This window comes from Leopardus geoffroyi, chromosome A3, assembly GCF_018350155.1.
Source record: "Leopardus geoffroyi isolate Oge1 chromosome A3, O.geoffroyi_Oge1_pat1.0, whole genome shotgun sequence".
NCBI lineage: Eukaryota > Metazoa > Chordata > Mammalia > Carnivora > Felidae > Leopardus > Leopardus geoffroyi.
In genome coordinates this window covers 8,913,798-8,938,079 of record NC_059336.1, presented here as the reverse complement: position 1 = coordinate 8,938,079, position 24,282 = coordinate 8,913,798, and the positions used below count along the sequence as shown (strand labels likewise).

The 24,282-nt window shown below is 46.9% G+C and overlaps 1 protein-coding gene and 1 long non-coding RNA gene across 3 annotated transcripts in view; one reads left to right on the top strand and one right to left on the bottom strand.

Moving 5' to 3' along the window:
• The window catches only part of TSHZ2 (teashirt zinc finger homeobox 2), a 458,545-nt gene that overhangs the window by 335,641 nt on the left and 98,622 nt on the right, over positions 1 to 24,282 (top strand). The gene's annotated exons all lie outside the window — the stretch shown is intronic.
• Positions 4,148 to 5,057, bottom strand: LOC123579991. Its single transcript, XR_006703054.1, has 2 exons — positions 4,568 to 5,057; positions 4,148 to 4,441 (listed from the first exon to the last, which is right to left on the bottom strand). It is a non-coding gene; the product is annotated as an uncharacterized LOC123579991 (long non-coding RNA).

The following is a 24,282-nucleotide window of genomic DNA, read 5'->3' as shown; positions in this document are numbered from 1 at the left end:
TGCATTGGGTGCCAGGAAGCTCATATCCAAATTGGATGGTTAATCACAGGAACTATTTTAATTCTTATCAGTAAGATATTTGCTTTCTCCTCCTTTCATTAGCTGTATTAATTATTTCCATTTTATGTCACCTTAAATCTTTTTGTGGCTGGAGGAGGAATATCAATAAAGAAAATTACATGCTTCAAAGCCATAGCCCCCAGTCGGCTTGATACGTACCTTAGAAATTTTATGTCCACCAGTGGCAGGGTATGAATAGTTAGTTGAATTAACAATTCAATACACTATTATTGATAATTTCTATAAAATGGGAAGCTTCAGGACTTTGGCCAAGAATTAGCACTCGGGGAAGCATCATTTCTACTAGAAAATCAGGTTCTGCCATAAACTCAAGGTCTGAATATTGCCATCAGAAAGGTTTTAAGCTTAATATAAAACAGGAATGTTTCTCATCACTGGAATGCATTTGCCAAAGAACTTCAACTTCTGTCTCCTTTCCTGTTGAACTTTAAAAACTGGAGAGACAACTGTCTGTTGAGACTGTTTTGTCTAGAGCCGGGCTTAAGGCAGCGATCCAACACGATAAGTTTCGATTCTTGGTCCCCAACTCAAAATTCCAGGAAGCACCTCAATTGTACCCTGTTAATTGCAAAATTAACTTCAAGTAAAAGTAAAAAAGTAGAAAAGCCTCTCTTCTCCTTGGCTTCCTACAAAGCAGGAAGTGTGGGGGCGGGGGTGTACAAAGACCCGAGACCCATGTGTCTGAGATCTAGCACTGAAAGCCATTTATAACCAAGTTTAACCCCAGAAAGCCCTGCTTCCTCTCTCCCTCTGGTCACCCATATCAACTTCGGTCTCATGGCTCTGGCATTTGCCGCCACAGCTGAGCATAACCACACTGGAGTTATTACCAGATAATCCCGCGTGTGGGACCTACTCATAAACACGGGTTGTGCATCTAGATTAACTCTATGAATAACGGTCGTGGCGGGGTGGGGGGGGGGGGGGAAGGAGCCAAATTCCCTAAGATATTCTAGGTACCTTTCATCTCTTTTCTGAAAAACAAACCACAAAATCATGAAAACCAGTCAGAACCTTATTTTTTTAATGATATAAATGACATATGTCCACTAAAGGGAAATTGAAGCATTCAGGTGGACCACCAGGGAGATGGGGGGGAGAGGAAGAAAAATGTCAGTGTTTATTACTAACATTTTAGTAGACATCAGTGTTTTGCACACAAATTCTTGCTCTGAGGTCGACTAACAGAAGCCCTACGCCAAATTCAGCCCACTTCCTGTGTGTTTTAAATAAAGCTTTATTGGAGACCTCCATGGCCATTTGCTTACGTACTGTCTCTGGCTACTTTTATGATTCTGTGGCAGAACTAAGTAGTAAGAACAAAGACTATATGGCCTGCAAAGCCTAAAATACTAATTATTTATTATCTGGCCCTTTTCTACTTTGCCAACCCTTGATCTACACTTTTTGTCTCTACCCATCTATATTGATGGATAGTCTCACACACATTTTTGTTTTTCACTTTTTAGTTTGAGATCATTATAAGCCCACAGGAAGTGACAAAGAAATATAAAGAGAAGTTCTGTGCGCTTTTCACCCAGCTTCCACCAGTGTTAACATCTTGGATGGCGATAGAACAATATCGGGACCAAAGTGGATTCAGATTTTACCAGTTTCCGTGCAATCGTTGGTGGTGATACACACACTTTTTTAATATAAAAGTGACATGAAATATAATGCCTCTAAAGTTAAGAGTGACCCAATAGGACAGTAAAGAGAGAGAAATATGAATGGAGTTAGTATATCCTGAGAAACCCCCAGGAATCCAACCTGATGTATGAAGCTGGAGAAAAATCCGGGCCAGTAGATACTCTCGCGTTGTGCTGACCAAGATGTCTGGCGGGGCCCACGTGTTTTATTTTCACCTAAACTTATAACCCTTTCTGCTTTCTCCCTCCTGCACCCCTATCATCTTGACACTTTAAAAAAAAAAAAAATATGCCTGAAATACAACGGAGGAATCAAAGATGACAACACCTTGATAAGGTCCAGAAAGTCTCAGCTCCTCTGAAGCCAGCGATTAAAGAGAAAAGTGACATTTGGTTTATTCAAATATGTTTATCTGACATCTGTCTGGGATTCGTCTGAAGTATGTAGGGCTCCTTCCCACAAGGTGCCTGGCCTCAGTATAAAACACTTTGCAAGGCATGGAGTTCTCAGAGTTTCTGGCACGTTGTGTGAGAAAGGGGGAAACAGCCTTGCCGGCACGTTATGAGTGGTTATTGCATTAGGAACACGTTTCCCTTTGGGTAGGATTTACCAAGCGACCACGCAGATCCCGATGCACTGATATTTGTGTTGAGTGAGGCTGGGTTCATGGGCACAGGCTACAGGTCTTTAGGAAATGCATGAGTATCATTGATAGGGAAGCGTAATAAAGTCATTTTTTAAAAAATGATCGGAGAAGCTGGAATTGTAAAGCAGTGTGGTTGAGAAAATTTAGTAGAGCAGCTTGAATGGAAGGTTAGTAACTGACCAGGGAGAAGCCATGGAAAGATATGGATTGTCTCTTGGACGCCAGGGCGGACTGTGAGTCTGCCAGGGAAGCAGACAGGACTGAAGTACTTGGTTCCTTCTGGAACCCGATGGGAGCCAGGAGATGTGAGCGAGCACAGCTGTGCTGTGAACCAGGACCCCCACGGCAAGACAAGCTCTAAGCGGGCAGGGTAGACCCCGGAGACCAGTTAGGAGGCTGTACGACAGCCCAGGCGACCAGGCTGGGGGCCAGTAGTTCCCCAAGTGTGTCCCCCAAATAAGCAGCGTCAGCACCACCTGCAACCTGTTTAAAAGGAAACCCTTGGCCTCCCCAGAGACCGACTGGATCAGAACCCCAAGGATGGAGCCCAGAGCCCTGCGCTCTAACTAAGCCCCTGATGTGGTTGTGATGCACACTGGGGGCTGAGTTACTCCCACCTCCTCGGACGGACGTGTGTACTCTGTAGGCGAGGAGAGGTGCTCAGACCCTGTCCTAAACACAGAGCTTGTGCAACACGCAAAGACTCAGTTGACTCCGTCCCTTAACACAGGACCAGGCTTCTGCAGTTTGCCACAGTCCCCACTCAGCCCTTCGTGCTCTCTGTGTGGATACTAGGTGTTTGTTTTTGCCCCCTGCTCTAGCCCCATGGATGAAGGAGGAAGGCATTTCAGGGATGGGGATCCCAGAAACTTCTGTTACAAACAGTGCCTCCTGCTGCTTTTTGTTTGCTTGTTTGCTTGCGTGCAAGAATCCTCTCCATCACCTTCTTTTGGAAAGGCAGGAGAGGGAAAGAGGAAAATCCGTACTGAGGTTGCCAGGAAGCGTGTTGAAAAAGGAAAGAAATAACCGGGCCCCCTCGTTCCCTTTTTCCAATCTGGCTCCCCTTCCCCAAAGGCAGCGCTCAGTACCTGCTGTTCCTTCTTGCAAGCGTGAGAAAGGAAAAATCACTTCCCAGCTTCACCTGCCAGGTGGCAAAAGTTTTCGCTGCAAACTGCTGTTCCTACGGGCAGCTCTTATTAAAACACCGCGATCACATTCAGCCCAGACAGTGACCTGTTCTGTCGCCTGAAAGAATCTGCAATTAACATGGGGAGTCTAATCAGGATATTAATGGGTTTGGTCTTTAATTCCTATAATATTTTCATCAGTAAAAAAAAAACAAAACAAAAAAAACAGAAAACACCTCATTTCAACCTGCATTAAGCCAGAAAAGTAGATCTGGTGGGGTGAGAGAGGGGACAGGATATGGGAAAGCTTTTATTTTCTTGTGAGGTTAAAATGCAAGTAGACGGAGGACCCTGTTTGTTTTCAAAGAAACCTTCATTAAGGAATTAAAGGTTGAGCCTGTGCCCGCTTTGCTACATGGCAGGTGACTGCGGGAGAAAAGACGAGGTGTCGGGGGCAGGGGGGCTGCACGTGCAGCTGCTATGTGCGGATTTTCCCTGTCCCCTTCCAGGACTCGCAGTTTCATAGCTTTAAGCCCAGGGAGATCAAATGCACGCACGCTGGCCTCTCCGAAATATACAATCGCTTAAACCAAATCAATACTTGGTTTGCAGTTACCACAGTTTACTAAATCAAGGACACCACTCATTGTAAGATGTGTCGTCATTTAAGGACTTCCAAAGGGGGGAAAAGAAAGTATAGAAACAACCCTGCCGATTAGTTGTAAGATGTCATTTATCGGAAGGCGCATTCTGATTTCAGATATATTAAGATGCCCAGAGGGAGACCGTCCCAGCTGGTAGGCGAGCACAGTGAAGCAATCACAGACCCTTGCTCCCTGCAAAACTTCCTGCTCCGCCAGGCTTAACATCAATGTCCACAGGTTTGTCACTTACGTGGCAGCAAGGTGCAGAGGCATCTTCATAGCTCATGTCCCCTCTGCGAAAGGGGTGAAGAGTGTATCAGTCAGGATTCTGCTAGAGAAACAAATCCAGTGAGAGAGAGAGAGAGAGAGCGCGCGCGAGCGCCGTGACTGTGGGATTATTTATTTACTCACTTACTTACTCTAAGGAAGTGGCTTATGCAATTCTGAGTCTGGCTGGCCGAGTCCGAAATTTGTAGGGCAAGCCAGCAGTCTGGAAATGCTCAGGCCCGAGCTGAAGCTGCTCTCCTCGTGTGGAATTTCTTCTTCCTCAAGGAAACCTCAGTTTTGCTCTTAAGGTCTTCAACTGATTGCATGAGGCCCACCCGCATGGTGGAGGATAATCTCCTTTACTAAAAATCAGCTGATTATGGACTTCCATCATATCTCCAAAACACCTCCATGGCAACAATCACCTGGACAAATGTTTGAATAGCTAGTTACCAGAGCCTGGCCGAGCTGAACTATAAAATCAATCAGCACAAAGAGAGAGGCAATGAAAGAAAATCGTCCAGCGAGGTTTTGCCTTTTTAATCAAGGAAGGACTCCACACACCCCCACTTCCCACTGGCGCATGACCACCCCCAGCTACAAAGGACGCAGGAAGTGAAGCGTTTTGGTTTTCAGCCTCTAGCGGAGGGTATTTATAAGGAGATTGGGGGTGAGTGGGTGCTGCAACCTATTTATGGGGCATTTAATGAGTATAAGAGGCCGAAGAGTCACGTGCTGCCCAGAGTCGATTCTTGCTCATCATTTACCAAAGATAGATAACACTGACTCCTAACATGAGAAACTCCTTTCCCTTCCACGCGTGGCCGCTGAAACGGCTTTTCAATTTAGAGGAGCAACATAAAATGCCTTTTAAAATATTTAAGCCGAAAAGTCGATCCACTTAAAGAAAAGTATTAAATAAGTAATAGGACGCGTGGTTTGCCAAAGCAAACTCCCTGAAGCACCAGTCCCTCCATTGGAGTACGGCCCCTCCGTGCCCACTTTGGCTAAATCACAGGTTCACGACCACACCACTCGTGGAGCTGACGTTGTGGTCCCTGGGAATGCTGGTGAACCTCCTTCTCTGAGCCTCTGTGTCCTCACCTGGGAAGCAGGGCTACTATCCGTATTGATTTGATCCTGCAAAGCTTCCCACAGTGCCTGGCCTGCACTCAGCCTCCCTCAACCAGGGAGATGCTGTCACTGTATCCATCACTCCCTCAGTGGGGGGAATGTTTTCATAACTACCCCCCCCCATCAAATTGAAGGATTTTGTTATAAAAAGAGCGACGAGGGGCACCTGGGTGGCTCAGTCGGTTGGGCGTCCGACTTCGGCTCAAGTCACGATCTCACGGCTCATGAGTTTGAGCCCCTCGTTGGCCTCTGTGCTGATGGCTCAGAGCCTGGAGCCTGCTTCGGATTCTGTGTCTCCCTTTCTCTCTCTGCTCCCTCCCCCATTCTCTCTGTCTCTCAAAAATAAATAAAAACATTAAAAAAAAAAAAAAAAAAAGAGCGATGAGTCTGGGTTGGAGGGAGTCTCTTAACCCTGCCAAGCCTTAATGTTCCCCGCCTAGAACACGAGGCTGGGACCAGAGCAGAGAACCGCCTGTGAGGCCCCTTTGCCGTCAAGGGGAGGTCCCCCTATGAGAACCCGTCGGTTTCACGCCACAAGAATGAGCGGTCAATGCAATTACTCTCTCTCTTTTTCCAAAAGGAGTGATCCGGGCACTTCATGGGTAAATAATTTACCCTGGGTCACTCCGTAGTAATTGGCCATGAGGGATTTAAAACCATCAGGGGCGATTGTCCCGCCGAGGAAACAGCTGGTGGCACCTGGGCTCATTTTTGGTGGTCGTGGTGAGGGAGGACGCTCCTGGCACCCGGCGGAGAGAGGCCAGGGCTTCTGCCTAAGGTCGTGCAGTGCACAGAGCAGCACCCCCCAAAAGAGAACCGCCCAGCTCTACGTGCCAGTTTGCTGAGGGCGAGATTCTCCGCAGGCCTTGACCCGCAGGTTTTCACGAGGGTCGCATGAGGTCAGGGCTCCGTCAGCCCGCTGCAACCCGCGGGCAGAGCCAGGCGAGCACTGCCAGAAATCAGAGGCACCGATGAAGCTGTTGGAGCCAAGTGGGGACGAGTTGGCCAACGCACGCGCTGATGGGACTGGATTCCAGAGTCTTGCCCTCTGCATCACTGACAGTGAGAACAGAGGACAGGAATCGGATCGAAGCCCAGCTTAGTCACCCAAAAAGAAGCCAAGCTGTAGCTGTAATAGGGACAAAGCTCCCAAGCCCAGGTGGGGAAGAAATACAACCTCCGCCTACGTTCTTCACCTGAACTAAATGTGGATTGCAAGTCTGTGTTCAGGTGGCTGAAACGTATTCCCAGCCGGTTCAGGTCTCCTCTCCTTTCCCAAGGGATACGACTAAAATGTGTGGTGGGGACGTGCAGGCTGGGGCAGGTGGGTCCCTCGCAGAGGCGGCATCTAGTAGCAGGTGGTGGCAAGGTCTCACGGATGTGAGAAGGATGTCCTCTCAGATGTCCTGGTCCTCTAAGCCCACAACCGCCACTGGGCAGTTCCTGAGCCACTTTGAGCTCTGTGAGGCTTCAGTACATTTACTCCCCCTCAGCCTCATGAGGTGGCCGTGGCATTCTCCCTCTGAGGCACACGGGCACCCTGTCAGGCAGCCACAACCAGCTGTACATGTGCACGGCCAAGTGCAAAATGAAAATGGGGGGGGGGGGTTCCTTCTCCAAAACTAATTAGGAATTTCCAGATGGCAACAGCAGGGCGTTCAACCAAATGCAGAGCCCTGTGTCACTTCCTAGGTTAGATGTGCATGAACCCGGCCCTAGAGGGACCCCCCCCCCCTGCCCCACCTGCCTGGACACCCACCTCTCTGAGCCATTCTGCTGCCTTTCCTCCCCAGTGCATGGGAGCCCAGGGCATCTGGGGGGACTTGTGGCTTTCGTAGGTGCAACTGGGGAAGGAGTCCAGATTGTCACTACTCCTGAGTCCCCTCAAATCTGTTAAGCTTCCTATCAGGCACACCTGGCCTCATGGGACTCCCTAGTTCACCTCCAGCTGCCCTCTGTCCCCCGCCCACAAGTTTAGCTCATCACGTCCAGCAGGGAGACTTGCTCTGTAACTGTGTCTGGTCCTGTCCCCGAGTTGCCTCAGGAATCATGGGTTGGCAAAGCCAACCTTTACTAAACTCAGATTCCTGTCCTTACATTTTTGGTGTGGTCACGAGGACCGATGCCTAGTGGAGGGAAGAGCAGCCAACACAGGAATGCTAGCAAAACTCAAGGCAATTATCCCCAAGTGTTATCCCACCATGTGCAATGGACCACACATCATCATCGTCCCCAGATCCCCCCGGTTCTTGAAGATGAAAGAACTCACGAGAAACGCACGAGAGAAATTAAGTTGGTGGGCTCCTGGGCAGGATCTCCCTGTAGCCTTCAAGCCCTCACTTAGAGCCCATCTCTTCCAGGAAGTCCTCTTTGATTTCTCCCAGGTTGAGGTCGCTAGTCCTTCTGAAGCCCGCGTGGTACAACAGCCGTGCCTCCTGCCCATCCCACCCCCACTGCCCGGATCTCTCTCCCCTGTCCTGCAGACCCCTGGGAGGCAGCTGTGGGGTAATGGCAAAAACACAGCACTTGGGACATGGACAGGTGTGGGGTAGGTCCTGACTCCGTATCAGCTTGGGCAAGCCGTCTGGCCTCTCCAAACCTTCATTTCCTGGTTGGAAGAAATTGAGGGTGATCATACCGGCTCGGCAGGCTTGTTTGTTGCGATGCCTGTGTTGTTGTTGTGTAAGTTTTAGGTCTGCTGTGAGACTACAGGCCCTCCCGTCGGGGCCTTATGCACCTGTGTGTCTCCAGCCCCTCCGAACCCAGGGCAGGGCACAGTCTCTGACACATAGTGTCACTATTTGTCGGGTCAGCGAGTGAATTCCCCACCCTGGTTTGCTCCCCTCTCAAGAGGGAGATAGGAAATCAGAACTTCTCGGGTCGTCCTCTCTCACCGCCAGTTACCAGCCTTCCGGAGCACCGGCTGAACTGACCGCCAGGCAACAAGCGTGTGAGGGGTAACGATGACTGGGGTCCCGAGCTGTGCCAGGCTCTGCGCTCAGGGAACGGTGACCGGCTGTCCCGGTCTGCCCGCGACTGAGCGTCTTCCTGGGACTTCCAGCCCCAACACGGGGATAGTCCTTGGTGAAGGGGGGCAAGTTGGTGACCTTGGCTAAGGCTTTTCACGTACTATCTCGTTCATTTTTAAATATACTTGACTTTTCAGGACAGTTTTAGAATTACAGAAAAAAACCCAGAGAAACTAATAGCGTGACTTCCCATGTGCCCTGAACCCAGTGTCCCCTATTCCTAACATCTTACGGGAGTATGGTACATTTGTCACAACTAATGAGTCAATATTGGCACATTGTTATTAACTAACATCCATACTTGATTCACATTTCCTTAGTTTTGCTGGCCCCAGTTTCCCATCCAAGATACCCCCTCACGTTTAGTTCATCACGTCTGCTTTGGTTCCTCTTGGCTCTGACAGCTTCTCGGACTTTTTCTCTATTTGCTGACCTTGGCAGTTTCAAGGGGTACTGGTCAGGTATACTCTAATATCTCCTTTTTTTAGGTTTATTTATTTATTTTCAGAGAGAGAGAGAAAGAGTAGCGAAGGGACAGAGAGGGAGGGAGAGAGAGAGAATCCCAAGTAGGTTCTGCACCATCAGCACGGAGCCAATGCAGGGCTCAAGCCCACGAACCGTGAGATCGTGACCTGAGCAGAAGCCAACGGTTGGAGGCTCGACCAACTGAGCCACCCAGGGGCCCCTCTGGTATCTCTTTTAATGCTCACACAAACCATAACCAATGGATACTATTATTCCATTTTACAGATGTGATAGCCGGTAAAGGACCGAGTGAGCATTTGAGTTTTCCCTGGGGGCCAATGATTCCTTCATAACATCGACAACAATGACAAGGAATATCTTTAGTCCTTGCTGTGTCTCAACTACCCCACTACGAAGCCCATAAATATTCTAGCCTGTAATCCTCACGATCATTTATGTCATGGAGAATAAACTTATGCCCATTTTGCAGACAGGGAAACTGAGGTCCAAAGAGGTTAACTCCCCGGCCCAAATCATACAAGTGACAAATGGAAGAGCGGAGAAACCCCCACCCCTCTGAACCAAGGCCTCTAGATGTCCTGTATGTTCGGTACTATTGGGGATGGCCCAGTTTCGCTGGGCCCTATTCTCCCCCCGGGCGGAAGGTCTAGATGGGGGTTTCTCACTCTTGACTGTACACGCCCATCACCTGGGGATCTTGTCAAAAGTGCAGATTCTGATTCCGTGAGTCTGCGGTGAGGCCTAAGGTCCCGTATTTATAACACGATCGCAGGCAGGCCCCTCTCTGGAGTAGTCAGGCTGAGGACCACCTCTGACTTGACAGCTTACTTTTACGTTCGGGAACAAATAAGTAACTGCCACGTGGCCCCACAAGGAAGTAGCCAGGGTCCCTCAGGTCACTTCCCGGCCCTCTGGAGCTCCAACTGCCGGCGGACAGGAAGAAATCTCAGAGCTGAGAAATTCCCGTTGCCATCTTTCCGGACGACCCACTGGCAACTCTCCCCTCTCCAGCAGCGGGGTTTGTACAAAATGTAATTAGCCCAGGTGAGGCTCATTAGAGCCAGGCTGGCATTCTGCCAGGGCGCCACGAGCTCTGTGCCAACCCCTTGATTTCAATATCAATGGCAGCGCTGACAAGGAAGCTGGAAGGCTCGGCAGGCTGGGAGGAAGCTTTTTGTACCCTGGCGGGCGAGCCTCTCCCTCCTCCTCTCTCACTCCCGCTCTTGCCACGAGGTGAGGCAGTCGGAGTCATCCAATCACAGCCAGCTCTTGAGTAATTTCCACCGTCCTCCCCTTTCTAACAGGCTGGGCCCCAGGTGATCCTAAACATTAAATGAAACTCAGAAAATGGGGCCGCTTGGAGAAAGGGACGTTAGGAGCCGGTCCTGGGCTTGAGCAAGACTCTCCACTTCCCTTGTCAGTTTCCTTGGCCTTCCCCGGGGCCTGGGGCACAGGGCAAAGTTTCACTCCAGAACCTCGCAGCTCTGGAGGGTTTCTGCCAGAGGGTCCCAATCCCCTGCGTGTTTCCTTGTTCTCACGCAAAATGTACAAGGGTCACGGTAGCCGATGCTGTCTTTTCTTCCCCTAAACAGAGATATTTGTGCTGATGCAGTGGTTTCGGGACAGGACTCTAGGCTGGCTCCCAGCTCACGATTCTTATCATCCTCATCTTCCCACTCATCATCACTGTCATTTATCAGGGGCTTATCATGTGCTACGCACCAGCCTTTGCATTTTGCCTGTATTCTCCCAATTAATGCGTGCAAGGAGGAAGGTTGTTCTCCTGTTACCTAGACGGAAAAAAATAGCCTCACCCAAAGCCATCCTATCACTTAGTGGGTCGTTCTGTGCGTCTGGCTGTTGTGGTTGACACTGAGGTTATTTTCCACTGTGCAAATCCCCAAAAGAATTGGGATTTAAAAGCAATTGCCTTACAAGTTTGCTCAGAAACCAGGAGTTGATCATTGGTTTTATTACAGAGAGTAAGAGAATGATAAAGACGGCAAAGAAAAGAAGTGGGGGGAGGGGGAGAAAGAGGAGAGAAAAAGAAAATCAGGCAAATTCACAGAATGATGTCCTTGGGGTATGAGTAAGAAAAATGGCAGCCGTGATGTGCCATGCACTGTATTTAACGCTAAGCGTTAGAGAAAATGGATTCCAACTGGCTATGTTAGAAGTGGGTATATATTGATGTGTATGTATTAATTTACCATGACAATGTGCAACCCTATTGAGAAAGGGTAGAAATAAAGTCTGTAACCTTTGCTTTCTCTCCCACCCCCTAAAAAAAGAGTACTTAGGTCATGGTAAATTCCATAACCTGAACATTCATTTTTTTTTTTTAATTTTTTTTTCAACGTTTATTTATTTTTGGGACAGAGAGAGATAGAGCATGAACGGGGGAGGGGCAGAGAGAGAGGGAGACACAGAATCGGAAACAGGCTCCAGGCTCTGAACCATCAGCCCAGAGCCCGATGCGGGGCTCGAACTCACGGACCGCGAGATCGTGACCTGGCTGAAGTCGGACGCTTAACCGACTGCGCCACCCAGGCGCCCCGAACATTCATTTTTTTTAAATATATATTTGATGAATACTTTGTATTTACCAAGAAAGAGAGATTTAAAACATAGAGAGAAAGGGGCACCTGGGTGGCTCAGTCAGCTAAGGGTCCGACTTCGGCTCAGGTCATGATCTCAGGGTTCATGGGTTCGAGCCCCGTGTCAGGCTCTGTGCTGACAGCTCAGAGCCTGGAGCTTCCTTTGGATTCTGTCTCCTTCTGTCTCTGTCCCACCCCCACTCACACTCTGTCTCTCTCTCACACAAAAATAATAATAATAATAAACATTAAAAAATACAAATTAAAAAAAATTAAGATATAGAGAGAAAGGGGTGCCTGGGTGGCTCAGTCAGTTAAGTGTCCAACTCAGGTCATGAACTCACAGCTCATGAGTTTGAGCCCCACATCGGGTTCTCTGCTGTCAGGGCAGAGCCAGCTTCAAATCCTCTGTCTCCTTCTCTGCCTCTCTCTCTCTCTCTCCCTCTCTCTGTCTCTCTCTCTCTCTCTCTCTCTCTCCCCCTCTCTCTCTCTTCCTCTCTCTCTCTCTCCCTGTCCCTCAGAAATAAATAAGTATTCAAAAATAACAATAATAAATATATTTTAAAAATAAAAATAAAATAGAGAGAGAGAGAGAGAACTTATCATCTAGCAGGTGAATGGATAGTTGCAGTAGTGAATGCCACGCCCCACAAGGAGGTCAGTTTGAGTTTTCTCATGCAAGCAACAGAAGCTGATTCTGGTGAAGTCACGCAAGGGTCCCGGGAGAACAAACAGGGCCTCGAACGCAGATCCGAGGTGAATAGTCAGGGGCAACATCCTAGCAGAAGCCACGTTTCCCTTGAGACTCGAGGAAGAAGCAGACGGAGCCATGCAGATGAGTGTTTCTGTGCGTGTTAAGGAGGCGGGATTAGGGGTGGGCAGGTGAAAGGCGAGGGACGGCATGGGTGAGGGGTTAAAGAACATTCCGCAAGGAGGCGACCGGAAACTCCCACGGATGTCCCATTGCCTCCGGACCCCTGGAAAAGGGGGCTGAGTGGACAAGCGTCAGGGGACCAATCCACACAGAGGACCGGTCCCTTCTCTCCCCCAGCGGAGGAAGCCTTAGGAAGGGTATGCGGTGAGAAATCACAGAAGGAGGCAGGGTGAATTAAATCTCCTACCGCCATAAGCATCTAACAAGTATCTCATAAAGCTGCCTGGCAAGGAACTGCTTCACTCCAGGAAAGTGCCTCCTGGTTACCATGAGTCAGAGAGTGATCTACAAAATAATTCCCCAAATTAGAGTTTGCCGGGTGTAAGTTTGTAAATCTGATCCCCCCTGCCCGCCCCCCATTACGCTGATTATATCTTTCATCCCCAAGAATGAAGCCGAGAGCCTCCCCCCCGCCCCTCCTCCCCTCCCCCTGTAATCCTCACCCCTCATTTCTCAGCTCGTGCCACCCCTAAGGCAGTGGAGTGATCCCCGCGAAGCTTCCAGGCAGTTCATTAAAAACCGCCACCCTCTCCATTGCCCACCGGGCACTCCCAGCAGCCCCTGGGGCCATGGCGGTGGCAGAGGAAGCCAGTCACTCAGGAGGGCCCGGCCCCCTCCGAGGACGGGACCCCCGCACCGATGAGAGGGGCCAGCAAACAGTTAATGGTTTAATCCCTTACAGAAAAAGTCAAGGCAGACTTGTGATTCTTGATGTTAATGAAGGTGTCACACATTGTCTAGAGAAAGTTGTGCCTGGCAATCTTCCCTTTTTCGGATGCCTACCCCAGTGACATTTCATCTCACATCCACCTTAATGAAATGCATAATTAACATATTCTAATTGTGCTGAGCGCTGCGATGATTTTGACAGAACTCACTTTCCATGTCTAATTTGATGCTAATTTAATCTGTTCCTCTCCCGCTGACATGACCTTTCTTGATTGAGTTTCACTGAGGAAATTTTTTGATGGATTGATTTATCAGCATTGCAGAGACAACAAAGGCTCAGGGTGCACGACAGAAAATAGGAAGGGATCGGCCCTCGGAGCCGGCGCGCTCTGAACTTGCCGGCTGGAATGTCCTCTTTCCAGAGACGGCTTGTCTGATCTACTGATGGAATTTGAGAAATGTGACATCTGTGTGTGGGTTTGATCTCTCCGATAAAGACAGTAAATATCTCATTGTGGTCGTGAAGCTTTGCGTGGAAAACTCCTCCAGGGCTGGTGGAAGGAAGCTTAGAATCCTCCTAATCCTTGACCAAGAGCCCAGCCGGCCAGGCTGGTTCCCCACCTCGCCGATGGCCACTTCCTGGCTGGGTTCTTGAGTAGAATTTGGTCCCTTGGCTTCTTCCACCAGAAGGCAGGGGGAGGCAGAGAAGCGTCCCTCTTTGGTTAAAATGGAACAACCTTGCAACCAAGTAGGTCACTCATTAGCCAGCCTCCCACGGTCGTTTTCATTTTGGGCAGGAAGTGGTTCTCAGTCGAGGACATCAACGCCCTCCCTCCCCTCAGCACAACTCCCCTGTACCATTTTGAGGGAAGAAAACCAATGTGGAGGAAGCAGCTGAAATCTGAGACGGGGTGGGATCTCCGGGTGTATTTCAGACTCTCCAGGGACGTGTAAACCTTGATCTTGTGGGAGTGTTTGTGGACTTTTCCCCCAGCGCACCTCCCCTTCCCTACACGGTGTCCAAAGACCATACTGTGACTACCTTTTTCCAGTTCCAGACCTTTGGGGAAGCATGTGCTTAGGACCCACGCAGACAGCAGAAAGCAGGTGAATCACAGAGGGGAGCCTGCCAGGAAATTGCCAAGATAGAATCCTAAAAACTGTAAAACAAAAAAACAAAAAACAAAGACCTCCTCGGTATTTGGTTTTTGTTTCATGTAAAGACTGCCTCATTTTCCCAAATGTTTCTCTTAGAAAAGGATGTGCTTAAGGTGTCCGTCGTAAATAGACGTTTTTCCTTCAGAGCGGTCCTCGAGGAGGATGAAACATTTATTCCAACATGGTTGCCGTGACTGCAAAGATTTTTGCAAAATTTCTTTGGGAGCTGCCTGATGAGCCCCACAAGGATAGTGAGATAACGAGATTATAATCATTATAATTACACTTCATCATAGATCAAAAGCAGTTTAACTCAGCAAATGACCTGGTCTGCCTCACTATCCTTTATTCTAAGTGACTTCTGGCTTTGCTCAAAGATGCAATCCCTCTGCAAAGCCCGACTGGACAGCGTGTCTCAGTGTGATCCCAAGGCAGCAGGCACAGAGGAAGATGGGCTCAGAGGCCACGCTCCTTCGGTTCGAATACCCCCTCTGCCGCGGAGTGGGAAACTGTACCTAGCTTTCCTCGTTGGTCACATTGCATAATAATAGTCCTACCTTAAAGAGTTCTTTTGAGGATGAAATTAGTTAATAATGTATCTGCCAAGCATTAAGAACAGTGCCTGAGAATAGCTTGGCTCATCTTTGAGGTCTGAGCAAGTCTTCTTCTTCTTTTTTTTTTTTTTAACATTTATTCATTCTTGAGAGACAGAGCATGAGCGAGGGAGGGGCAGAGAGAGAGGGAGACACAGAATCCAGAGCAGCTCCGGGCTCTGAGCCGTCAGCACAGAGCCTGACCCGGGGCCCGAACCCAGGAACCGAGAGATCACGACCCGAGCCAAAGTTGGACGCTTAACCAACAGAGCCATCCAGGTACCCCTGAACAACTCTTCTTATAAGAAATGTGCCTACACCTCCCCAATGCTAGTGTGGCTTTCCCAGCTGAAGTCTGAACCGGGCTATATTTAACTATTCTCCGAACTTATTATTAAGTAACCAGACACACGGTTTTAAGGCATCTTCAACGAGGTGTCCATTTCTAATGCTGTTGTACCAAATTACCACAAACTTCCCTGGCTTCAAACGACACAGATGCATCGTCTTATACTTCTGGAGGTCTGAGGTCCCAATCAGTCTCGCTGGGATAAAATCAAGGTGTCTCCAAGGCTGCTTCCTTCTGGAGGCCCCCGGGGGAGAATCTGTTTCCTTGCCCTTTCAGCTTCCAGAGGCCGCCTGCATTACCTGGCTCACAGACGGTGCCTCAGACCACTCCAATGTCATCAGTCCTCAGCTCTCCTATTAATGGTTCTACCCTTCCTGTCCCCCTCTTACAAGAACCCTTGTGACTTCACTGGACCCACCTGGATCATCCAAATTAAATCTCCCCCATCTCAGGATCCTTCATTTGCTCCCAAAGTGTCTCCTGCCGTGTACAGGAAGGTATTCACAGGTTCCGGGGATTAGGATGTGGACATTTTAGGGGTCATTATCCAGCCTCCCACAATCGGTTTCATTTTAGGCAGGAAGTGGTTCTCAGTCGAGGACATCAACGCCCTCCCTCCCCTCAGCACAACTCCCCTGTACCATTTTGAGGGAAGAAAATCAATGTGGAGGAAGCAGCTGAAATCTGAGATGGGATGGGATCTCCAAGGTGGTGAAGTCTCTTAAAATGCTCTGCCTCCGTGGCCTCGTGGGGATTTTGTTATGTTTGGCCGTCAACGTCAGGCTTGAGACACTTCAAGGATTCGAACTCCAAATACATGTCCCCCTGGAGCCTATCAACCTGCCTACAAATTTGATAGTGACAATGCATCCTACCCGATACGTTTAAGACAGCACATTCCCCTAGGGCACGTGGCCAAAGCCTTTCTTACGTGGCTTCCATCAAGTCAGGAATTTGTATTTTGTTTCATTCTCTACTGCTTCTGCTGGGCCTAGGACAGTGGTACCTTACAGGCAATAAGTAAATATACTTGTCATATAAATGAATGAGTGATCGATACCGAAGGCTTTTATAGTGCATGGAAGCTATAAACTGCTCTGCACAAAAATGAAACACACTTTTGTCTACTCTGCCAATATTTCACCTGGGAAACTCTGGATTTCTCTGAACAGTATCATCTACTGTGGTCACCTTGAAGCTTCAGGTTTTTTCCCACATGAAACCAGAGGAGAGACTGGGAAACCATCGTTGCTTAGAGCAATGTCTACTCATCAAATCTTTTTCATTAGAATAGTTCATTCCAATAAGATCTTGGGCATATTTGATAAGCCAGCATCCAGGGAACAAAGCTGTTATAAAATGACTTACTTAGAGGTTCCAGTCATAATTTTTGGCCTCAGAATATTGCTGCGTGTTTTATTTATTTATTTTTTTTTTTTTTGTCAGTCTAAAATGAAAATGTAACATTTCAACTGCAATCCATTAGAAAGAAGCAAAGAAGGGGCTATTTTGCATTTGATCCACAAATTGGACCAGAATAATTTTTGTCGACTTCTGATCTGCCAATACTCGGTTTTTTAAAAAAATTAAACTAAATGCTCATTAATTCACTGTTTTCCCTTATTGAGTGAAAAGATTTTTTTTTTCTGTCAACTGTGTTTTTATCCAGAATCAGTTAGAGAATATTTTGCATTATTAAAAATTGGGCAGGTGGGAAGTGACGTTTCCTTTGAACTCCAAACAAATTGCAAACTTCAAAAAAAATGTGTGATGAAACAACATAGTATCTATAACCCAAAGGGTCCACAATGGAAAATAACACGAGGGAAAAGAAGAGATTTTTTTTGGCAAATAGGATACTTAATTCCAGTATGTTAGTCTTAGTGTTTACAAGTATTAATTGATTCTCTGTCAAAAGAAGTATCATTTTAGGTCACATAAAAATTAATTCAATTATTGGGTTGCCTGGGTGGCTCAGTCAGTTAAGCATCGGCTCTTGATTTTAGCTGAGGTCATGATCTCACAGTGAGAGTTCGAGCCCAGCATCAGGCTCCATGTTGGAAGTATGGATCCTGCTTGGGATTCTCCCTCTCTCTCTCTCTCTCTCTCAATCCCTTTCTCTCTGCCCCTCCCCCTGCCCCCTGCCCCCTCTCTCTCTCTCCAAATAAATAAATTTTTAAAAAACAATTCAATTATCATCCATCCAAAAATTTGAAAGACTGTATGTGGTAGGCAAAATTCTAAAGACGGCCTCCTAAGAGCCCCATTTTACATTTGTTTGGGTCCTGCAGCAAAGGATTTTGCAGATGTAATGCCTACCTCAACTTAGTTGACCTTACACCGCAGAGATTATGTGTCTCAGGTGGCCTGATCCAATCAGGTGGTCCCTTTAAAAGCAAAGCATTTTCTGGAACTGGAACCAAAAGGAGACCTCAGAGAGAGGCATCCCTACTGGCCTCAGGGAGGAAAATGAAAATTGGGGTCCAACAGATTTGAGTTCAAATTCTTCCCTATTGGTCTTAGGACTTTTGCAGACTTTCCTAATCACCCTATGCCTACATTTCCTAGTCTGTACTACGAGCAACCTCATAAATATATCGTGAGGCATTAAGACGGATAATATGTACAAAATATTATCCGTGCCTGACACATACAAGGTGCACAACAAAAGGTAATGATTATTATTTTCTTTAAATGTTCTCTTCTAAGGTTATCATTCCCTGACTCCTTTGCAATGTGGGCTCTGAATCTAAAACGATAGGAGTCCACGCACGTGAAACAACACAGACAAACATAATCCAAGTACGAGGCTTTATATTTTGTCGGGAGTGTGGTTGGGGCCGGTTGTTGATCCCTAGAGGGATGTGTTTCTGAAGTCCAAACTTCTAACACCATGCCTTTTTCAATAAAAACTAGCTAGCCTGGGTCCTGTGCTTACAAGTTCCCACAAAGTGGAAATGGTCTTACAAATTAATTTATACCAAGTTGATAAAGACCAATGATCACTCAGCTTCCCATATGCATTGCATCAGAGATTTTTGATGCGTTCATTCTAAGAAATAAGGTGGAGATTTCAGACATCAGTGTCAAAGCTGATGGGATAATTGGTGGGCCACACAAATCCTTTGGCTACTACCGGGTGGACAGCTGTCTATACCACATCCAGGAAATGACCCCCCCCCCATGTTGTATGTTTGCCTGATTTCTCTACTTACCACCATGAAAAGATTTCCACAAGTTCCTTCTTCTCAATAAAGCGTTTGTATCACTTAGAAAAATTAAAGGAATAGGCATTTTTTTATGAAGAAATAGAAAACAAAGAAAGTCAAAATAGAAAAAAACTAGAAATAAACTATCATCTTGCCATCCCTGGAAAATGATGATCTGGATAAGGGCGCCCGGGTGGCTCAGTCAGTTGAGTGGCTGACTCTTGTTTCAGTTCAGGTTATGATCCCAGGGTCATGAGATCGAGCCCCACATCTGGCTCTTCGCTGGGTGTGGAACCTACTTAAGAGTCTCTCTCTCCCACTGCCCCTCCCCTGCCTGCTCCCTCCCTCTTTCTCTCTCTCTCTCTCTCTCTCTCTCTCAATGATGCTCTGTGAATGTCAGTAACAGAGGGGCTTATGGTTGGTGAATCAGGTCGGAAAGAGCCTTGAAGATCTGCCCCGAAGCTGTGTTGCTCTGCAAGTACTTTGTGGTACCTGGGGGTGTAATTAAGTTACTGATGGAGATTAATACAGGGGTGAAGCCCTGTCTCCCAACTGTACATGAATTTCACGCTATGAAACTTCATGGCATGTAAATCATATCTCAATAAAGCTGTTGAGGAAACGAAAAGAAGAAACGGTGAACACGGAGAAGAGAGGCCTTTCTGAGGAGGTGACATTGAACCGACATGGGAGTGTAGGCAAAGACAGAGATGGGCTGGGGGTGGGGAGAACATCACGGGCAGGGAGTCTGTGCAAAGACCCTGAGACGAAAAAGGACTTGGCATGTGTAATGAACTAGTGGAAGCCAAGGATGGCTTGTGTATGTTGAGCAAAGGCAGAAGTTTTGAGAGAAGACATTGAGGAGGCAGGGAGCAGTAAATCTCATGGGATGCTTCACGTGCTATGGGCCTTTCATCGAGAGATCCGAACCCAGGAAGTGACATGCTGTAAGTCACAGTTGGCAACATTTTTTTGAAAAGAGTAACAACAAGGGCACCTGAGTGGCTCAGTTGGTTAAGCGTCCAACTTCGGCTCGGGTCACGATCTCGCCATTGCCGGGTTCGAGCCCCACCTTGGGCTCTGTGCTGACAGCTCAGAGCCTGCAGCCTGCTTTGGATTCTGTGTCTCCCTCTCTCTCTCTGCCCCTCCCCTGCTCGTGCTCTATTCTCTCTCTCTTTCTCAAAAATAAATAAACATTAAAAAAAAATTTAAGAAAGGAGTAACAACGACTAATCCTATGTCCTTACTATTCTAGGGATTTTACATTACTAATTTATTTATCCTTCACAATAATCCTGAGGTAGGCATCAACTAGAACTTCTTCAAGAAACCCCAAGGGGAGCCATAATTTGCACTCAGTCTGTCCCACAACAGAGCCTGAAATCATCACCAGCACCCTACACTTGAAAGTCTGGATGGACACACCAATCTGTGCAGTTACACACAGCCCCATGCTCGGAAGGATCCCACACATGGTTTTGTGCTCTGCCATCACCATCTTGAAATGCTCAGTGACATTTGAACAAGAGGCCTCTGATGTTCAGTTTGCACAAGACCCCACAAAGTATGTAGCCAGAACGTCCACCTTCTAGGACTTTTACTACAGAAGGAATCGTTAACCCACTGAAGGTCCTGGGTAGGCTGGCCAGGGAGGAAGGTCAACCCCTTGAAGTTAAACTTGAAATTTCTCACGCATGTCCGTTTGGGGAGACAGAACGCCCAGTTTCCTTCATACACTCAGCGGGACCCATGAATTCAAAAGGGACACAACTCGTTGATCTACCCCATTCTGATATTTGGGAATAGTTAGGTGATGGAGTGAACTTTTTCTTATTCAGCTTCTTGTTATCCTGTATGTATCAATAGTCTTAGCATTAGCAACATTCTTTCCAGAAAACAGAAATAATAATAATTATTATTACTGTTTAAGTACTGTCATTATAATTAATGAATGAAAATTAGTGGAAAAGAAGAAACTATAAGCCAAAGATTTTCTTTGGTGTGTTTTTCTCCCTGAAGGGCAACTAAAAGTGTGCCTTTACCTCTATTGACCTAGTTATTTTAATCCCCCAAAAAACAAAAGCCGTTCTTCTGAATTTATACTAATGAATTCAGTTTAACATTTTTCACCTGTTTGCATGAATTTAATTTTTCTTTGTTTCAGAGACCAGCTTGGATTATACGGGTACTTTTCAATAATCATTATTCCATAGGATAACGTTCGGTACCCAGAACATGTTCATAATAATAAATGTGAATATGTGTATCCCATAATAAATAATGTTCATTTCTAGTTTTAACATTCTAATTAATGTATTCAATGATTAGTTATTGCTATCATCTTAAAGCCAGGGTTTATTTATAACTAGAAGAAAACTAGATTTCAAAGGTAGTTCCTCAATTCCATTTAAAATAACCCCCAATTAATTTCTAAGCTGCTGAAGGCAAATGATAAAATTTTTATCTCCTGGTGCAAAATTTTCGGGAAGTTGTTTGTGTTTGGAAAACAATTACATACCCATGAAAAGAGAACGCTCCACTTTAAGAGTAAGAGGAGTGAAAATAGACCTCTGGATTTATGGCGAAATGGTTTCTTCTGCTTCCCCCCTGTTGAGGCGCTGATGTCTCCGAACGCCTAGCCGTGCAAACCATGAGGTCCCCAGCTCTCCGAGCTATCAGACAAGTGCTCTCCGCGTCTCCAGGGGCTCTTCCGGGGCGACCCCACATGGGGACCTCCCGACTCTGTTTATTCTTAGAGTGAGCAATTGCATACAAATGGAAGCTATCAGGACATAGGCCACCAGCGCAGAATACAGAGACGAGAAGAAGATCCTTCTGTGAAAACAAAATACTCATTCTCCTCTACACCCAGTATGGATTTTCCAAAGCGGAAAACCATTCCCGGAGAGAATCAGAGGTAGGCGGGTTTGTTTCATTTTCACGTTTACCAGCCACAAACTCGCATCTCTCTCCAGGGCGAGAACGCACCCAGGGCACACCGACTATTTATTGCTAGCAGACAAAAGGCAAGGGTGTCTCATTTGCCACTTAACATTCTTTTAATTTGCCAGACAGTTTTCTTCTTTTTATGCAAAAGGAAAGAAAGAACAAGAGAAAAGAAAAGAAAAGAAAAGAAAAGAAAAGAAAAGAAAAGAGGAGAGGAAGGAAGGGAAGGGAAGTGAAGGGGAAGGGAGAGGAGGGGAGGGGAGAGAGAGGAGAGGAGAGGAGAGGAGAGAGGAGAGGAAGGAGGGAAAGAAGGAGAGGGGAGGGGAGGGGAGGGGAGGGGAGAAGAGAAAAGGCAAAATGAACTGAGGATTGTTTCCATGCAGCCACTGAACCTGAGGGAACTGGAACAAAACCATAGCAACTGAAACCCAGTAGGAAAAGCTTCTCTTCTTCGTCGTCGTCTTCTTTTTTTCATTCCCAACTCTTTCGTGGGAAAATCCACCAATCTGTGCACAAAATAAAATGGTGGCCGAGACTTACTTGGAGAAATAAACTGTAGAAACGGTTCCTCCATTTTTTAAATGGTCCTTTGCCACCTGATGAAGCAGAAATAAAATGTCACTCAGCAGGCAGATCATCCAGGCAACAAAATCCTCCTTCCTTTCCTTGTGAGCTCCCTACTTTGAGTGTTATTTTCTTCTTTTAAAACCAAAAACCAAATATCTGTTGTGAACGTGCGTCTAACTAAGAGCTACGCTAACTGATCTTTCCACCGCCCGTGCTCGTGTCTGGCTAAGAATATTCCCTCTCTAAGGTTTTCCGGCCGGATGCTCTTGTAGCCAATGTCCAGAAGCACCATTTACTGAAGGCCCATTGTACCAGGTGTTTCGTATGTGTTATTTCATTGGATCTCCCCAAGTCTTTCAGGAAGCGGGAGTTACAATCCCGCTTTGTAAATAAAGAAACTCGGCATCAGGGACCTTCATTCCTAAGGAGGCGCCCGTGGTGGCTGGAGTCCCACGAATGGGGGTCCCTACCAGGCTCTCTCTCACTGTGTGACTGGCCAGCTACTTAACCCCTCTGTGCCTCAGTTTCTTATCCACAGAGTAGGGGAAATAATACAGGGCCACAATCCCTTGGCAATAATTCTGAAGTCCGAAACCTCTGAAAATTAAAGTGCTTTCATAAAGCACACTGTCCAGCAACAGTGGCTTCACATCAAGGCTAATTTGGCAAAAAAAGGACAGAACCGTGTGGGCATGAGATTATTATAGTCTTTCTTTGCCCTACGTGGTAAAGGTCTGAGCCGGGGAGCCAACAAGCACAATGGCTCCTAGCCATGTGCCTGATAGATTTGAGAGACAGAAAGAAAGCCCCCGGGAATGGGACTGAAAGCCCCCAGTGGGGGAGGCACTGGGGGTATCACCTGATAGTGGTGCCATGCTAATAATGGTAAGTGGTAAGTCCATGGTCACGCTTCCGGTCGATGGCAAAGCCAGGATTCAGGCCTGGGTCAGCTCTGTCACACTTATTGGCAAGTCTCTCGACAAACATCACGGGGGAAAACTTATCCTTAAGACGTTGTTATAAAGGGTCGCAGGTTCTGGGCCTAAGGAAAAGATTCATAAATATGGTGGCCACTCAACTCCTCCATTGACTTTGATACCAGAAAGGGGTGCAAATTCAGTAGACTTTTAAGTTCAGGGGGATAGCGATGCTCATGTCAGAGCCCTTATTGAGTTTCTCCCTAACATGGAAGCATCTCAGTGAAAAACCAAGATTTCAAAGTGAGGGGAGAATGATATATTTTGTAAATAGATGTTTGTGTGTGTGTATATATATATACTGTAAACACAATACAATAATAACGAAATTATTTACTCTGATGATACCTCATTTTATCCCTAATCTGCCTAATCCCTAATGATCCCTAATATCATCTCCTATTATGTCCTGATTTACATAGGCTAGAATTGATGCAGTGTGGTTATCTGGTCAGCGTCCTGTGTGCTTTCTGCCCTGAATTTTCTATCTTTGCCAACTGAAGTCCATGAACATTTCTTGAGATTTTACTCTGCATCAAGCACAGTGCTGGCCCCTAGAGTCCTAGAAGTAGAAAAGATAGTGTCCCCGAATTCACCAAGCTTGTAGTAAGTACAATTTGTTTTCTCCTTAGCATACCCAACAAGTGACATTTCATGGTCTCCAAAAGTTGAGATTTCTGTCCTGATTTTAATAAGAATACCAACATGTTACCTATTCTTACAATATGCTAAGCACTGTGCTAAGCTTTGATGTAGATGACCTTATCTAATGCCTACAAAGTCCAAAATTTAACATTATCTGCATTTTTGAGCTGGGGAAACTGAGGTGTAGAGATGAAGTATACAAGACCCAGAGCTTGTAGACAATGGACCTTGGGTGTCAAACCTCAGCCAGTCTGACTCCATAGCCAGCCCTCCTAACTGTTGTACCATGATAAAATTTAAATTAGATACGTGTGTGTCCAGACCAATGCCAATAGCCAATCTCCCTTCTGCCTTAGCTAATACGGTCTTTTGTGCAAGGCTGCCTCAAGCCTCTTCTTTGTCTTACCCTAGAGGACTAGGTTCATTGAACCAATGAAGCATAGCAAATCCACACTGCACTGGATTCTCCATTTTGGCTCCACACCTCCTGCCCACCCAACCCCCAGGATTTGCCCGGCATGGCTGTGCTCGCTGGCCCTTCCCACACTGTCACTGCTGAAGGATTAGTAAATAC